Below are 15345 nucleotides of genomic sequence, written 5' to 3'. Positions count from 1 at the left end.
TGATTTTTCAATTGTACGGCAACAAAAAGGCATGGGGACAAACCACTCGCCACAAGCATTTGAATATTTACTAAAGCTCGACCTTTCTCAGCGCCTCGATAGGCACGGAAAAAACACACACTTCTACTAAGTCACTGTGTATTAAGGTACATGTCAACTCTTTAACTGTCGAATTTCGTTAGTTTCGGGGCTTCGGGAAGGGCAACCACAAATGTACAAAAGCGAAACATCGTCTTCGGACGCATCAACCGTTTATGCACGAGCACGAGATCAGCGAATCGACCAACTCGTACTTACTTACAGTGAGAAAACGTTAGATAGCGGGAAAAAGCATACTTACCTGACGGTGAAGCAAACCTGATCAACATGGGGCTTCTTCCAGGGTGAGGCTTTTGCATTGCACTTCGCCTGGGCTGACTCTGGGTTGACTGCGATTACCGCTAACGTCGGTAACTCGACCGTACACTTTCTGGCTGTGGGGGCCTGCGTTGGCGCTCGCCCCTTTCTCTTACGATGCAATCAAAAGCATCGCTTCTCGAGCCTAAACATTAGGCTCCTAAATTAGACGCAATGAGCGCTCCCTTTTTTCTTTTTTTAACTGCAGGTGCTGCTGCCCAGTTCCGGCTTCTGCAACTTTTGCCAATTTTCTTTCTCCGTTAAGTGTTACATTACAAGAGCATTATGGAGCTAACTTCTTACGGAGATTAAGTTTCCTTTGTGTTTATAGAATACCAATGGATGGGTGCCAATAAGGTCACGTGCGTGCACACTTTCTATTCATGTTACGCTGGATCCGCGCAAAAGTGAGGAATTTGGTACATCCACGTGACCTATGACGCATTTTTACCAAATTCTCTTACTTTATTCTCCCTTAGGTTAAAGTTTATGTTCAATAACAATGGCTGCCGAGAATGGTTTTGCTTTACACTTTTTCTTCGGAACTTCTGATTTGCTTTGAATGTGCATGCACTTCATTGGAGAGGTATGTCTTTATGCTGTCTACTAGTGTAGTACTATCTTGTTTTGGCTTCCTTGTGGACCCAACCCTAACGTTTGTTCTTTTTTGGGAAGCACCTTAGCAACCCCAAAACATTGAACTTAAAATGTTGGTCAACTAGCATGCGTGTTCGTTTTTACCCAATAGCAATAGTCTCAAACACGGATTTGCAGAAATAAAAGGCACACACTCACACACGCACTTCAAGCTATTATTTTGTTTTGGCTAGGGCAAAACAAAAGCCTACGGCACCAGGAGTTCCCAGGCGGTCACCCATCCAAGTACTACCCTGGCCCGACGGTGCTTAACTTCCGTGATCGGACGAGAACGGGTGTGTTCACCGTGGTATGGTCGTAGGCGAAGAGGTTGTCACCCATTAACGACTTTATACTGTAAACGCCTCATCATGGAATTTTAATTGATAAAATATTACAGTAAACAAATACATTTTTGCAGGATTATATTTGGAGGAGACAGAAATACACCTTGTGAGCCTGTGCACCAGGGACCGTCGTTGTGGAACGGAACACATTTCTAAACACCTAGATCAAGAGGAAAACTACGCTAAAACAATTGGAAGCTGAATGTAAACGCTTTTCATTACTTATATGACTTTGTTACATTCAAATGCATACAGGTGTTTGGGAAAATACTCATGAAACTCCACTTTAAGGTTTAACTTTTAAACGTTTTTTTCTAAAATTTTTTTTTTTTTTTTTTTTTTTTTTTTTTTTTTTTTTTTCATTTCACAACTGTGTTAACTTTGTCATTTTTTACTATATACTCTTACATTTTTTAAAATGGAGCTCGGTGAGAAGACAAACTCCTGTTTTATTCTTGGTGCAGCCATCGATTAGTTTATTTCATGGAGTTTATTTTGTAAAAAAAAAAGTTCTAAACTAGAAGAAAAAGAAAGAGCTCGCTTTTAGTATAGGTTAGAGTTGCTTATGTCAATCTTTAGATATACTATACGTCAAGATGCAAAAATTCAATTTCACCTTTTTTGAGTCCCTCGGGTACGCTTGTTAAAAGACTAGTAACAGCACGTAACTTCTTACGTAGGAAAAAGTGCTTTTAATCTAAAGTACTACATTTACCTGCTGCTGATGATGGCTGAGTTCATAAATCGAGTCTTTTCGCGTCAACTTTAAAGTTGCTTTTGTAAAGTAAGGAGCATTGATGAGATAACTAGCGTTTAAGAGACAAACTTAGGGTCATTAAGAAGAACATTAAATTGTCTGCAGATGTTACTCAATTTTGACGGTTAGATCCATTCGAGGAAAAGGAAAAGAAGCCAAGTTTAGTTAATGACTTTTACCAACGTTTATACGTCGAAGCATGGGCATGGGTTAACAGAAAACAAAGGTAACGACGAACTCATTGATTCTTTTTAACAATTTAGCAAAGCGTGACGAACACAAGCAGAACTTTCAAAAGGAGATTTGCCAAAAGCAGTTTTAAAGAACAACTTTGAAGAGCAGATTTCAAAAAAGAAACAACTTTTAAGAGCAGATTTCAGGGACCAACAAAACGAAAGAAAGGGAAGTAGAAAGTGCATGTCATTTTTACTGGTCGGTTAAACGAATTCATGTTGGAATACGAAAACAAATAGGAATGAATAAGTAATTGAGTTGAACAGTGAAAATTTGAGACAAAATGTACTGTCCAACTGCAATACTGACAATACCTTAGTTTAGCAAGTAATTGAAGCCCAGCTGACTGATTAATTGAAGGCCAGTAATTGAAGAGCCCAGCTGACTGATTTTTCAATTGTACGGCAACAAAAAGGCATGGGGACAAACCACTCGCCACAAGCATTTGAATATTTACTAAAGCTCGACCTTTCTCAGCGCCTCGATAGGCACGGAAAAAACACACACTTCTACTAAGTCACTGTGTATTAAGGTACATGTCAATTCTTTAACTGTCGAATTTCGTTAGTTTCGGGGCTTCAGGAAGGGCAACCACAAATGTACAAAAGCGAAACATCGTCTTCGGACGCATCAACCGTTTATGCACGAGCACGAGATCAGCCAATCGACCAACTCGTACTTACTTACAGTGAGAAAACGTTAGATAGCGGGAAAAAGCATACTTACCTGACGGTGAAGCAAACCTGATCAACATGGGGCTTCTTCCAGGGTGAGGCTTTTGTATTGCACTTCGCCTGGGCTGACTCTGGGTTGACTGCGATTACCGCTAACGTCGGTAACTCGACCGTACACTTTCTGGCTGTGGGGGCCTGCGTTGGCGCTCGCCCCTTTCTCTTACGATGCAATCAAAAGCATCGCTTCTCGAGCCTAAACATTAGGCTCCTAAATTAGACGCAATGAGCGCTCCCTTTTTTCTTTTTTTAACTGCAGGTGCTGCTGCCCAGTTCCGGCTTCTGCAACTTTTGCCAATTTTCTTTCTCCGTTAAGTGTTACATTACAAGAGCATTATGGAGCTAACTTCTTACGGAGATTAAGTTTCCTTTGTGTTTATAGAATACCAATGGATGGGTGCCAATAAGGTCACGTGCGTGCACACTTTCTATTCATGTTACGCTGGATCCGCGCAAAAGTGAGGAATTTGGTACATCCACGTGACCTATGACGCATTTTTACCAAATTCTCTTACTTTATTCTCCCTTAGGTTATAGTTTATGTTCAATAAAAATGGCTGCCGAGAATGGTTTTGCTTTACACTTTTTCTTCGGAACTTCTGATTTGCTTTGAATGTGCATGCACTTCATTGGAGAGGTATGTCTTTATGCTGTCTACTAGTGTAGTACTATCTTGTTTTGGCTTCCTTGTGGACCCAACCCTAACGTTTGTTCTTTTTTGGGAAGCACCTTAGCAACCCCAAAACATTGAACTTAAAATGTTGGTCAACTAGCATGCGTGTTCGTTTTTACCCAATAGCAATAGTCTCAAACACGGATTTGCAGAAATAAAAGGCACACACTCACACACGCACTTCAAGCTATTATTTTGTTTTGGCTAGGGCAAAACAAAAGCCTACGGCACCAGGAGTTCCCAGGCGGTCACCCATCCAAGTACTACCCTGGCCCGACGGTGCTTAACTTCCGTGATCGGACGAGAACGGGTGTGTTCACCGTGGTATGGTCGTAGGCGAAGAGGTTGTCACCCATTAACGACTTTATACTGTAAACGCCTCATCATGGAATTTTAATTGATAAAATATTACAGTAAACAAATACATTTTTGCAGGATTATATTTGGAGGAGACAGAAATACACCTTGTGAGCCTGTGCACCAGGGACCGTCGTTGTGGAACGGAACACATTTCTAAACACCTAGATCAAGAGGAAAACTACGCTAAAACAATTGGAAGCTGAATGTAAACGCTTTTCATTACTTATATGACTTTGTTACATTCAAATGCATACAGGTGTTTGGGAAAATACTCATGAAACTCCACTTTAAGGTTTAACTTTTAAACGTTTTTTTCTAAAATTTTTTTTTTTTTTTTTTTTTTTTTTTTTTTTTTTTTTTTCATTTCACAACTGTGTTAACTTTGTCATTTTTTACTATATACTCTTACATTTTTTAAAATGGAGCTCGGTGAGAAGACAAACTCCTGTTTTATTCTTGGTGCAGCCATCGATTAGTTTATTTCATGGAGTTTATTTTGTAAAAAAAAAAAAGTTCTAAACTAGAAGAAAAAGAAAGAGCTCGCTTTTAGTATAGGTTAGAGTTGCTTATGTCAATCTTTAGATATACTATACGTCAAGATGCAAAAATTCAATTTCACCTTTTTTGAGTCCCTCGGGTACGCTTGTTAAAAGACTAGTAACAGCACGTAACTTCTTACGTAGGAAAAAGTGCTTTTAATCTAAAGTACTACATTTACCTGCTGCTGATGATGGCTGAGTTCATAAATCGAGTCTTTTCGCGTCAACTTTAAAGTTGCTTTTGTAAAGTAAGGAGCATTGATGAGATAACTAGCGTTTAAGAGACAAACTTAGGGTCATTAAGAAGAACATTAAATTGTCTGCAGATGTTACTCAATTTTGACGGTTAGATCCATTCGAGGAAAAGGAAAAGAAGCCAAGTTTAGTTAATGACTTTTACCAACGTTTTTACGTCGAAGCATGGGCATGGGTTAACAGAAAACAAAGGTAACGACGAACTCATTGATTCTTTTTAACAATTTAGCAAAGCGTGACGAACACAAGCAGAACTTTCAAAAGGAGATTTGCCAAAAGCAGTTTTAAAGAACAACTTTGAAGAGCAGATTTCAAAAAAGAAACAACTTTTAAGAGCAGATTTCAGGGACCAACAAAACGAAAGAAAGGGAAGTAGAAAGTGCATGTCATTTTTACCGGTCGGTTAAACGAATTCATGTTGGAATACGAAAACAAATAGGAATGAATAAGTAATTGAGTTGAACAGTGAAAATTTGAGACAAAATGTACTGTCCAACTGCAATACTGACAATACCTTAGTTTAGCAAGTAATTGAAGCCCAGCTGACTGATTAATTGAAGGCCAGTAATTGAAGAGCCCAGCTGACTGATTTTTCAATTGTACGGCAACAAAAAGGCATGGGGACAAACCACTCGCCACAAGCATTTGAATATTTACTAAAGCTCGACCTTTCTCAGCGCCTCGATAGGCACGGAAAAAACACACACTTCTACTAAGTCACTGTGTATTAAGGTACATGTCAACTCTTTAACTGTCGAATTTCGTTAGTTTCGGGGCTTCGGGAAGGGCAACCACAAATGTACAAAAGCGAAACATCGTCTTCGGACGCATCAACCGTTTATGCACGAGCACGAGATCAGCGAATCGACCAACTCGTACTTACTTACAGTGAGAAAACGTTAGATAGCGGGAAAAAGCATACTTACCTGACGGTGAAGCAAACCTGATCAACATGGGGCTTCTTCCAGGGTGAGGCTTTTGCATTGCACTTCGCCTGGGCTGACTCTGGGTTGACTGCGATTACCGCTAACGTCGGTAACTCGACCGTACACTTTCTGGCTGTGGGGGCCTGCGTTGGCGCTCGCCCCTTTCTCTTACGATGCAATCAAAAGCATCGCTTCTCGAGCCTAAACATTAGGCTCCTAAATTAGACGCAATGAGCGCTCCCTTTTTTCTTTTTTTAACTGCAGGTGCTGCTGCCCAGTTCCGGCTTCTGCAACTTTTGCCAATTTTCTTTCTCCGTTAAGTGTTACATTACAAGAGCATTATGGAGCTAACTTCTTACGGAGATTAAGTTTCCTTTGTGTTTATAGAATACCAATGGATGGGTGCCAATAAGGTCACGTGCGTGCACACTTTCTATTCATGTTACGCTGGATCCGCGCAAAAGTGAGGAATTTGGTACATCCACGTGACCTATGACGCATTTTTACCAAATTCTCTTACTTTATTCTCCCTTAGGTTAAAGTTTATGTTCAATAACAATGGCTGCCGAGAATGGTTTTGCTTTACCACTTTTTCTTCGGAACTTCTGATTTGCTTTGAATGTGCATGCACTTCATTGGAGAGGTATGTCTTTATGCTGTCTACTAGTGTAGTACTATCTTGTTTTGGCTTCCTTGTGGACCCAACCCTAACGTTTGTTCTTTTTTGGGAAGCACCTTAGCAACCCCAAAACATTGAACTTAAAATGTTGGTCAACTAGCATGCGTGTTCGTTTTTACCCAATAGCAATAGTCTCAAACACGGATTTGCAGAAATAAAAGGCACACACTCACACACGCACTTCAAGCTATTATTTTGTTTTGGCTAGGGCAAAACAAAAGCCTACGGCACCAGGAGTTCCCAGGCGGTCACCCATCCAAGTACTACCCTGGCCCGACGGTGCTTAACTTCCGTGATCGGACGAGAACGGGTGTGTTCACCGTGGTATGGTCGTAGGCGAAGAGGTTGTCACCCATTAACGACTTTATACTGTAAACGCCTCATCATGGAATTTTAATTGATAAAATATTACAGTAAACAAATACATTTTTGCAGGATTATATTTGGAGGAGACAGAAATACACCTTGTGAGCCTGTGCACCAGGGACCGTCGTTGTGGAACGGAACACATTTCTAAACACCTAGATCAAGAGGAAAACTACGCTAAAACAATTGGAAGCTGAATGTAAACGCTTTTCATTACTTATATGACTTTGTTACATTCAAATGCATACAGGTGTTTGGGAAAATACTCATGAAACTCCACTTTAAGGTTTAACTTTTAAACGTTTTTTTTCTAAAATTTTTTTTTTTTTTTTTTTTTTTTTTTTTTTTTTTTTTTTTTTCATTTCACAACTGTGTTAACTTTGTCATTTTTTACTATATACTCTTACATTTTTTAAAATGGAGCTCGGTGAGAAGACAAACTCCTGTTTTATTCTTGGTGCAGCCATCGATTAGTTTATTTCATGGAGTTTATTTTGTAAAAAAAAAAAGTTCTAAACTAGAAGAAAAAGAAAGAGCTCGCTTTTAGTATAGGTTAGAGTTGCTTATGTCAATCTTTAGATATACTATACGTCAAGATGCAAAAATTCAATTTCACCTTTTTTGAGTCCCTCGGGTACGCTTGTTAAAAGACTAGTAACAGCACGTAACTTCTTACGTAGGAAAAAGTGCTTTTAATCTAAAGTACTACATTTACCTGCTGCTGATGATGGCTGAGTTCATAAATCGAGTCTTTTCGCGTCAACTTTAAAGTTGCTTTTGTAAAGTAAGGAGCATTGATGAGATAACTAGCGTTTAAGAGACAAACTTAGGGTCATTAAGAAGAACATTAAATTGTCTGCAGATGTTACTCAATTTTGACGGTTAGATCCATTCGAGGAAAAGGAAAAGAAGCCAAGTTTAGTTAATGACTTTTACCAACGTTTTTACGTCGAAGCATGGGCATGGGTTAACAGAAAACAAAGGTAACGACGAACTCATTGATTCTTTTTAACAATTTAGCAAAGCGTGACGAACACAAGCAGAACTTTCAAAAGGAGATTTGCCAAAAGCAGTTTTAAAGAACAACTTTGAAGAGCAGATTTCAAAAAAGAAACAACTTTTAAGAGCAGATTTCAGGGACCAACAAAACGAAAGAAAGGGAAGTAGAAAGTGCATGTCATTTTTACCGGTCGGTTAAACGAATTCATGTTGGAATACGAAAACAAATAGGAATGAATAAGTAATTGAGTTGAACAGTGAAAATTTGAGACAAAATGTACTGTCCAACTGCAATACTGACAATACCTTAGTTTAGCAAGTAATTGAAGCCCAGCTGACTGATTAATTGAAGGCCAGTAATTGAAGAGCCCAGCTGACTGATTTTTCAATTGTACGGCAACAAAAAGGCATGGGGACAAACCACTCGCCACAAGCATTTGAATATTTACTAAAGCTCGACCTTTCTCAGCGCCTCGATAGGCACGGAAAAAACACACACTTCTACTAAGTCACTGTGTATTAAGGTACATGTCAACTCTTTAACTGTCGAATTTCGTTAGTTTCGGGGCTTCGGGAAGGGCAACCACAAATGTACAAAAGCGAAACATCGTCTTCGGACGCATCAACCGTTTATGCACGAGCACGAGATCAGCGAATCGACCAACTCGTACTTACTTACAGTGAGAAAACGTTAGATAGCGGGAAAAAGCATACTTACCTGACGGTGAAGCAAACCTGATCAACATGGGGCTTCTTCCAGGGTGAGGCTTTTGCATTGCACTTCGCCTGGGCTGACTCTGGGTTGACTGCGATTACCGCTAACGTCGGTAACTCGACCGTACACTTTCTGGCTGTGGGGGCCTGCGTTGGCGCTCGCCCCTTTCTCTTACGATGCAATCAAAAGCATCGCTTCTCGAGCCTAAACATTAGGCTCCTAAATTAGACGCAATGAGCGCTCCCTTTTTTCTTTTTTTAACTGCAGGTGCTGCTGCCCAGTTCCGGCTTCTGCAACTTTTGCCAATTTTCTTTCTCCGTTAAGTGTTACATTACAAGAGCATTATGGAGCTAACTTCTTACGGAGATTAAGTTTCCTTTGTGTTTATAGAATACCAATGGATGGGTGCCAATAAGGTCACGTGCGTGCACACTTTCTATTCATGTTACGCTGGATCCGCGCAAAAGTGAGGAATTTGGTACATCCACGTGACCTATGACGCATTTTTACCAAATTCTCTTACTTTATTCTCCCTTAGGTTAAAGTTTATGTTCAATAACAATGGCTGCCGAGAATGGTTTTGCTTTACACTTTTTCTTCGGAACTTCTGATTTGCTTTGAATGTGCATGCACTTCATTGGAGAGGTATGTCTTTATGCTGTCTACTAGTGTAGTACTATCTTGTTTTGGCTTCCTTGTGGACCCAACCCTAACGTTTGTTCTTTTTTGGGAAGCACCTTAGCAACCCCAAAACATTGAACTTAAAATGTTGGTCAACTAGCATGCGTGTTCGTTTTTACCCAATAGCAATAGTCTCAAACACGGATTTGCAGAAATAAAAGGCACACACTCACACACGCACTTCAAGCTATTATTTTGTTTTGGCTAGGGCAAAACAAAAGCCTACGGCACCAGGAGTTCCCAGGCGGTCACCCATCCAAGTACTACCCTGGCCCGACGGTGCTTAACTTCCGTGATCGGACGAGAACGGGTGTGTTCACCGTGGTATGGTCGTAGGCGAAGAGGTTGTCACCCATTAACGACTTTATACTGTAAACGCCTCATCATGGAATTTTAATTGATAAAATATTACAGTAAACAAATACATTTTTGCAGGATTATATTTGGAGGAGACAGAAATACACCTTGTGAGCCTGTGCACCAGGGACCGTCGTTGTGGAACGGAACACATTTCTAAACACCTAGATCAAGAGGAAAACTACGCTAAAACAATTGGAAGCTGAATGTAAACGCTTTTCATTACTTATATGACTTTGTTACATTCAAATGCATACAGGTGTTTGGGAAAATACTCATGAAACTCCACTTTAAGGTTTAACTTTTAAACGTTTTTTTTCTAAAATTTTTTTTTTTTTTTTTTTTTTTTTTTTTTTTTTTTTTTTCATTTCACAACTGTGTTAACTTTGTCATTTTTTACTATATACTCTTACATTTTTTAAAATGGAGCTCGGTGAGAAGACAAACTCCTGTTTTATTCTTGGTGCAGCCATCGATTAGTTTATTTCATGGAGTTTATTTTGTAAAAAAAAAAAGTTCTAAACTAGAAGAAAAAGAAAGAGCTCGCTTTTAGTATAGGTTAGAGTTGCTTATGTCAATCTTTAGATATACTATACGTCAAGATGCAAAAATTCAATTTCACCTTTTTTGAGTCCCTCGGGTACGCTTGTTAAAAGACTAGTAACAGCACGTAACTTCTTACGTAGGAAAAAGTGCTTTTAATCTAAAGTACTACATTTACCTGCTGCTGATGATGGCTGAGTTCATAAATCGAGTCTTTTCGCGTCAACTTTAAAGTTGCTTTTGTAAAGTAAGGAGCATTGATGAGATAACTAGCGTTTAAGAGACAAACTTAGGGTCATTAAGAAGAACATTAAATTGTCTGCAGATGTTACTCAATTTTGACGGTTAGATCCATTCGAGGAAAAGGAAAAGAAGCCAAGTTTAGTTAATGACTTTTACCAACGTTTTACGTCGAAGCATGGGCATGGGTTAACAGAAAACAAAGGTAACGACGAACTCATTGATTCTTTTTAACAATTTAGCAAAGCGTGACGAACACAAGCAGAACTTTCAAAAGGAGATTTGCCAAAAGCAGTTTTAAAGAACAACTTTGAAGAGCAGATTTCAAAAAAGAAACAACTTTTAAGAGCAGATTTCAGGGACCAACAAAACGAAAGAAAGGGAAGTAGAAAGTGCATGTCATTTTTACCGGTCGGTTAAACGAATTCATGTTGGAATACGAAAACAAATAGGAATGAATAAGTAATTGAGTTGAACAGTGAAAATTTGAGACAAAATGTACTGTCCAACTGCAATACTGACAATACCTTAGTTTAGCAAGTAATTGAAGCCCAGCTGACTGATTAATTGAAGGCCAGTAATTGAAGAGCCCAGCTGACTGATTTTTCAATTGTACGGCAACAAAAAGGCATGGGGACAAACCACTCGCCACAAGCATTTGAATATTTACTAAAGCTCGACCTTTCTCAGCGCCTCGATAGGCACGGAAAAAACACACACTTCTACTAAGTCACTGTGTATTAAGGTACATGTCAACTCTTTAACTGTCGAATTTCGTTAGTTTCGGGGCTTCGGGAAGGGCAACCACAAATGTACAAAAGCGAAACATCGTCTTCGGACGCATCAACCGTTTATTGCACGAGCACGAGATCAGCGAATCGACCAACTCGTACTTACTTACAGTGAGAAAACGTTAGATAGCGGGAAAAAGCATACTTACCTGACGGTGAAGCAAACCTGATCAACATGGGGCTTCTTCCAGGGTGAGGCTTTTGCATTGCACTTCGCCTGGGCTGACTCTGGGTTGACTGCGATTACCGCTAACGTCGGTAACTCGACCGTACACTTTCTGGCTGTGGGGGCCTGCGTTGGCGCTCGCCCCTTTCTCTTACGATGCAATCAAAAGCATCGCTTCTCGAGCCTAAACATTAGGCTCCTAAATTAGACGCAATGAGCGCTCCCTTTTTCTTTTTTTAACTGCAGGTGCTGCTGCCCAGTTCCGGCTTCTGCAACTTTTGCCAATTTTCTTTCTCCGTTAAGTGTTACATTACAAGAGCATTATGGAGCTAACTTCTTACGGAGATTAAGTTTCCTTTGTGTTTATAGAATACCAATGGATGGGTGCCAATAAGGTCACGTGCGTGCACACTTTCTATTCATGTTACGCTGGATCCGCGCAAAAGTGAGGAATTTGGTACATCCACGTGACCTATGACGCATTTTTACCAAATTCTCTTACTTTATTCTCCCTTAGGTTAAAGTTTATGTTCAATAACAATGGCTGCCGAGAATGGTTTTGCTTTACACTTTTTCTTCGGAACTTCTGATTTGCTTTGAATGTGCATGCACTTCATTGGAGAGGTATGTCTTTATGCTGTCTACTAGTGTAGTACTATCTTGTTTTGGCTTCCTTGTGGACCCAACCCTAACGTTTGTTCTTTTTGGGAAGCACCTTAGCAACCCCAAAACATTGAACTTAAAATGTTGGTCAACTAGCATGCGTGTTCGTTTTTACCCAATAGCAATAGTCTCAAACACGGATTTGCAGAAATAAAAGGCACACACTCACACACGCACTTCAAGCTATTATTTTGTTTTGGCTAGGGCAAAACAAAAGCCTACGGCACCAGGAGTTCCCAGGCGGTCACCCATCCAAGTACTACCCTGGCCCGACGGTGCTTAACTTCCGTGATCGGACGAGAACGGGTGTGTTCACCGTGGTATGGTCGTAGGCGAAGAGGTTGTCACCCATTAACGACTTTATACTGTAAACGCCTCATCATGGAATTTTAATTGATAAAATATTACAGTAAACAAATACATTTTTGCAGGATTATATTTGGAGGAGACAGAAATACACCTTGTGAGCCTGTGCACCAGGGACCGTCGTTGTGGAACGGAACACATTTCTAAACACCTAGATCAAGAGGAAAACTACGCTAAAACAATTGGAAGCTGAATGTAAACGCTTTTCATTACTTATATGACTTTGTTACATTCAAATGCATACAGGTGTTTGGGAAAATACTCATGAAACTCCACTTTAAGGTTTAACTTTTAAACGTTTTTTTTCTAAAATTTTTTTTTTTTTTTTTTTTTTTTTTTTTTTTTTTTTTTCATTTCACAACTGTGTTAACTTTGTCATTTTTTACTATATACTCTTACATTTTTTAAAATGGAGCTCGGTGAGAAGACAAACTCCTGTTTTATTCTTGGTGCAGCCATCGATTAGTTTATTTCATGGAGTTTATTTTGTAAAAAAAAAAAGTTCTAAACTAGAAGAAAAAGAAAGAGCTCGCTTTTAGTATAGGTTAGAGTTGCTTATGTCAATCTTTAGATATACTATACGTCAAGATGCAAAAATTCAATTTCACCTTTTTTGAGTCCCTCGGGTACGCTTGTTAAAAGACTAGTAACAGCACGTAACTTCTTACGTAGGAAAAAGTGCTTTTAATCTAAAGTACTACATTTACCTGCTGCTGATGATGGCTGAGTTCATAAATCGAGTCTTTTCGCGTCAACTTTAAAGTTGCTTTTGTAAAGTAAGGAGCATTGATGAGATAACTAGCGTTTTAAGAGACAAACTTAGGGTCATTAAGAAGAACATTAAATTGTCTGCAGATGTTACTCAATTTTGACGGTTAGATCCATTCGAGGAAAAGGAAAAGAAGCCAAGTTTAGTTAATGACTTTTACCAACGTTTTTACGTCGAAGCATGGGCATGGGTTAACAGAAAACAAAGGTAACGACGAACTCATTGATTCTTTTTAACAATTTAGCAAAGCGTGACGAACACAAGCAGAACTTTCAAAAGGAGATTTGCCAAAAGCAGTTTTAAAGAACAACTTTGAAGAGCAGATTTCAAAAAAGAAACAACTTTTAAGAGCAGATTTCAGGGACCAACAAAACGAAAGAAAGGGAAGTAGAAAGTGCATGTCATTTTTACCGGTCGGTTAAACGAATTCATGTTGGAATACGAAAACAAATAGGAATGAATAAGTAATTGAGTTGAACAGTGAAAATTTGAGACAAAATGTACTGTCCAACTGCAATACTGACAATACCTTAGTTTAGCAAGTAATTGAAGCCCAGCTGACTGATTAATTGAAGGCCAGTAATTGAAGAGCCCAGCTGACTGATTTTTCAATTGTACGGCAACAAAAAGGCATGGGGACAAACCACTCGCCACAAGCATTTGAATATTTACTAAAGCTCGACCTTTCTCAGCGCCTCGATAGGCACGGAAAAAACACACACTTCTACTAAGTCACTGTGTATTAAGGTACATGTCAACTCTTTAACTGTCGAATTTCGTTAGTTTCGGGCTTCGGGAAGGGCAACCACAAATGTACAAAAGCGAAACATCGTCTTCGGACGCATCAACCGTTTATGCACGAGCACGAGATCAGCGAATCGACCAACTCGTACTTACTTACAGTGAGAAAACGTTAGATAGCGGGAAAAAGCATACTTACCTGACGGTGAAGCAAACCTGATCAACATGGGGCTTCTTCCAGGGTGAGGCTTTTGCATTGCACTTCGCCTGGGCTGACTCTGGGTTGACTGCGATTACCGCTAACGTCGGTAACTCGACCGTACACTTTCTGGCTGTGGGGGCCTGCGTTGGCGCTCGCCCCTTTCTCTTACGATGCAATCAAAAGCATCGCTTCTCGAGCCTAAACATTAGGCTCCTAAATTAGACGCAATGAGCGCTCCCTTTTTTCTTTTTTTAACTGCAGGTGCTGCTGCCCAGTTCCGGCTTCTGCAACTTTTGCCAATTTTCTTTCTCCGTTAAGTGTTACATTACAAGAGCATTATGGAGCTAACTTCTTACGGAGATTAAGTTTCCTTTGTGTTTATAGAATACCAATGGATGGGTGCCAATAAGGTCACGTGCGTGCACACTTTCTATTCATGTTACGCTGGATCCGCGCAAAAGTGAGGAATTTGGTACATCCACGTGACCTATGACGCATTTTTACCAAATTCTCTTACTTTATTCTCCCTTAGGTTAAAGTTTATGTTCAATAACAATGGCTGCCGAGAATGGTTTTGCTTTACACTTTTTCTTCGGAACTTCTGATTTGCTTTGAATGTGCATGCACTTCATTGGAGAGGTATGTCTTTATGCTGTCTACTAGTGTAGTACTATCTTGTTTTGGCTTCCTTGTGGACCCAACCCTAACGTTTGTTCTTTTTTGGGAAGCACCTTAGCAACCCCAAAACATTGAACTTAAAATGTTGGTCAACTAGCATGCGTGTTCGTTTTTACCCAATAGCAATAGTCTCAAACACGGATTTGCAGAAATAAAAGGCACACACTCACACACGCACTTCAAGCTATTATTTTGTTTTGGCTAGGGCAAAACAAAAGCCTACGGCACCAGGAGTTCCCAGGCGGTCACCCATCCAAGTACTACCCTGGCCCGACGGTGCTTAACTTCCGTGATCGGACGAGAACGGGTGTGTTCACCGTGGTATGGTCGTAGGCGAAGAGGTTGTCACCCATTAACGACTTTATACTGTAAACGCCTCATCATGGAATTTTAATTGATAAAATATTACAGTAAACAAATACATTTTTGCAGGATTATATTTGGAGGAGACAGAAATACACCTTGTGAGCCTGTGCACCAGGGACCGTCGTTGTGGAACGGAACACATTTCTAAACACCTAGATCAAGAGGAAAA

At 39.8% G+C, this 15345-nt stretch overlaps 12 non-coding genes across 12 annotated transcripts; 6 read left to right on the top strand and 6 right to left on the bottom strand.

Moving 5' to 3' along the window:
* The first annotated feature begins 332 nt into the window (after positions 1-332).
* LOC149876354 (U1 spliceosomal RNA) lies at positions 333-504 on the top strand. Its single transcript, XR_016448788.1, has one exon. It is a non-coding gene; the product is annotated as a U1 spliceosomal RNA (small nuclear RNA).
* Positions 505-1237: 733 nt separating this feature from the next.
* LOC149876353 (5S ribosomal RNA) lies at positions 1238-1356 on the bottom strand. The gene has a single exon (XR_016448773.1). It is a non-coding gene; the product is annotated as a 5S ribosomal RNA (ribosomal RNA).
* A 1732-nt stretch (positions 1357-3088) lies between these two features.
* LOC149876352 (U1 spliceosomal RNA) lies at positions 3089-3260 on the top strand. Its single transcript, XR_016448766.1, has one exon. It is a non-coding gene; the product is annotated as a U1 spliceosomal RNA (small nuclear RNA).
* A 733-nt stretch (positions 3261-3993) lies between these two features.
* Positions 3994-4112, bottom strand: LOC149876351 (5S ribosomal RNA). Its single transcript, XR_016448772.1, has one exon. It is a non-coding gene; the product is annotated as a 5S ribosomal RNA (ribosomal RNA).
* A 1734-nt stretch (positions 4113-5846) lies between these two features.
* Positions 5847-6018, top strand: LOC149876350 (U1 spliceosomal RNA). The gene has a single exon (XR_016448787.1). It is a non-coding gene; the product is annotated as a U1 spliceosomal RNA (small nuclear RNA).
* A 734-nt stretch (positions 6019-6752) lies between these two features.
* Positions 6753-6871, bottom strand: LOC149876349 (5S ribosomal RNA). The gene has a single exon (XR_016448771.1). It is a non-coding gene; the product is annotated as a 5S ribosomal RNA (ribosomal RNA).
* Positions 6872-8608: 1737 nt separating this feature from the next.
* LOC149876348 (U1 spliceosomal RNA) lies at positions 8609-8780 on the top strand. Its single transcript, XR_016448776.1, has one exon. It is a non-coding gene; the product is annotated as a U1 spliceosomal RNA (small nuclear RNA).
* A 733-nt stretch (positions 8781-9513) lies between these two features.
* Positions 9514-9632, bottom strand: LOC149876347 (5S ribosomal RNA). The gene has a single exon (XR_016448770.1). It is a non-coding gene; the product is annotated as a 5S ribosomal RNA (ribosomal RNA).
* A 1734-nt stretch (positions 9633-11366) lies between these two features.
* Positions 11367-11538, top strand: LOC149876346 (U1 spliceosomal RNA). The gene has a single exon (XR_016448765.1). It is a non-coding gene; the product is annotated as a U1 spliceosomal RNA (small nuclear RNA).
* A 731-nt stretch (positions 11539-12269) lies between these two features.
* LOC149876345 (5S ribosomal RNA) lies at positions 12270-12388 on the bottom strand. Its single transcript, XR_016448769.1, has one exon. It is a non-coding gene; the product is annotated as a 5S ribosomal RNA (ribosomal RNA).
* Positions 12389-14121: 1733 nt separating this feature from the next.
* On the top strand, positions 14122-14293 carry LOC149876344 (U1 spliceosomal RNA). The gene has a single exon (XR_016448754.1). It is a non-coding gene; the product is annotated as a U1 spliceosomal RNA (small nuclear RNA).
* A 733-nt stretch (positions 14294-15026) lies between these two features.
* On the bottom strand, positions 15027-15145 carry LOC149876343 (5S ribosomal RNA). The gene has a single exon (XR_016448768.1). It is a non-coding gene; the product is annotated as a 5S ribosomal RNA (ribosomal RNA).
* Between the last annotated feature and the right edge of the window lie 200 nt (positions 15146-15345).

This window comes from Hydra viridissima, unplaced genomic scaffold (genome assembly GCF_058129835.1).
Source record: "Hydra viridissima isolate aposymbiotic clone 2 unplaced genomic scaffold, HvirCarnegie_v1 scaffold_21, whole genome shotgun sequence".
In the NCBI taxonomy this organism is placed as follows: Eukaryota; Metazoa; Cnidaria; class Hydrozoa; order Anthoathecata; family Hydridae; genus Hydra; species Hydra viridissima.
Note: the sequence above shows the minus strand (reverse complement) of the source record. Positions and strands in the feature narration are given on the sequence as shown.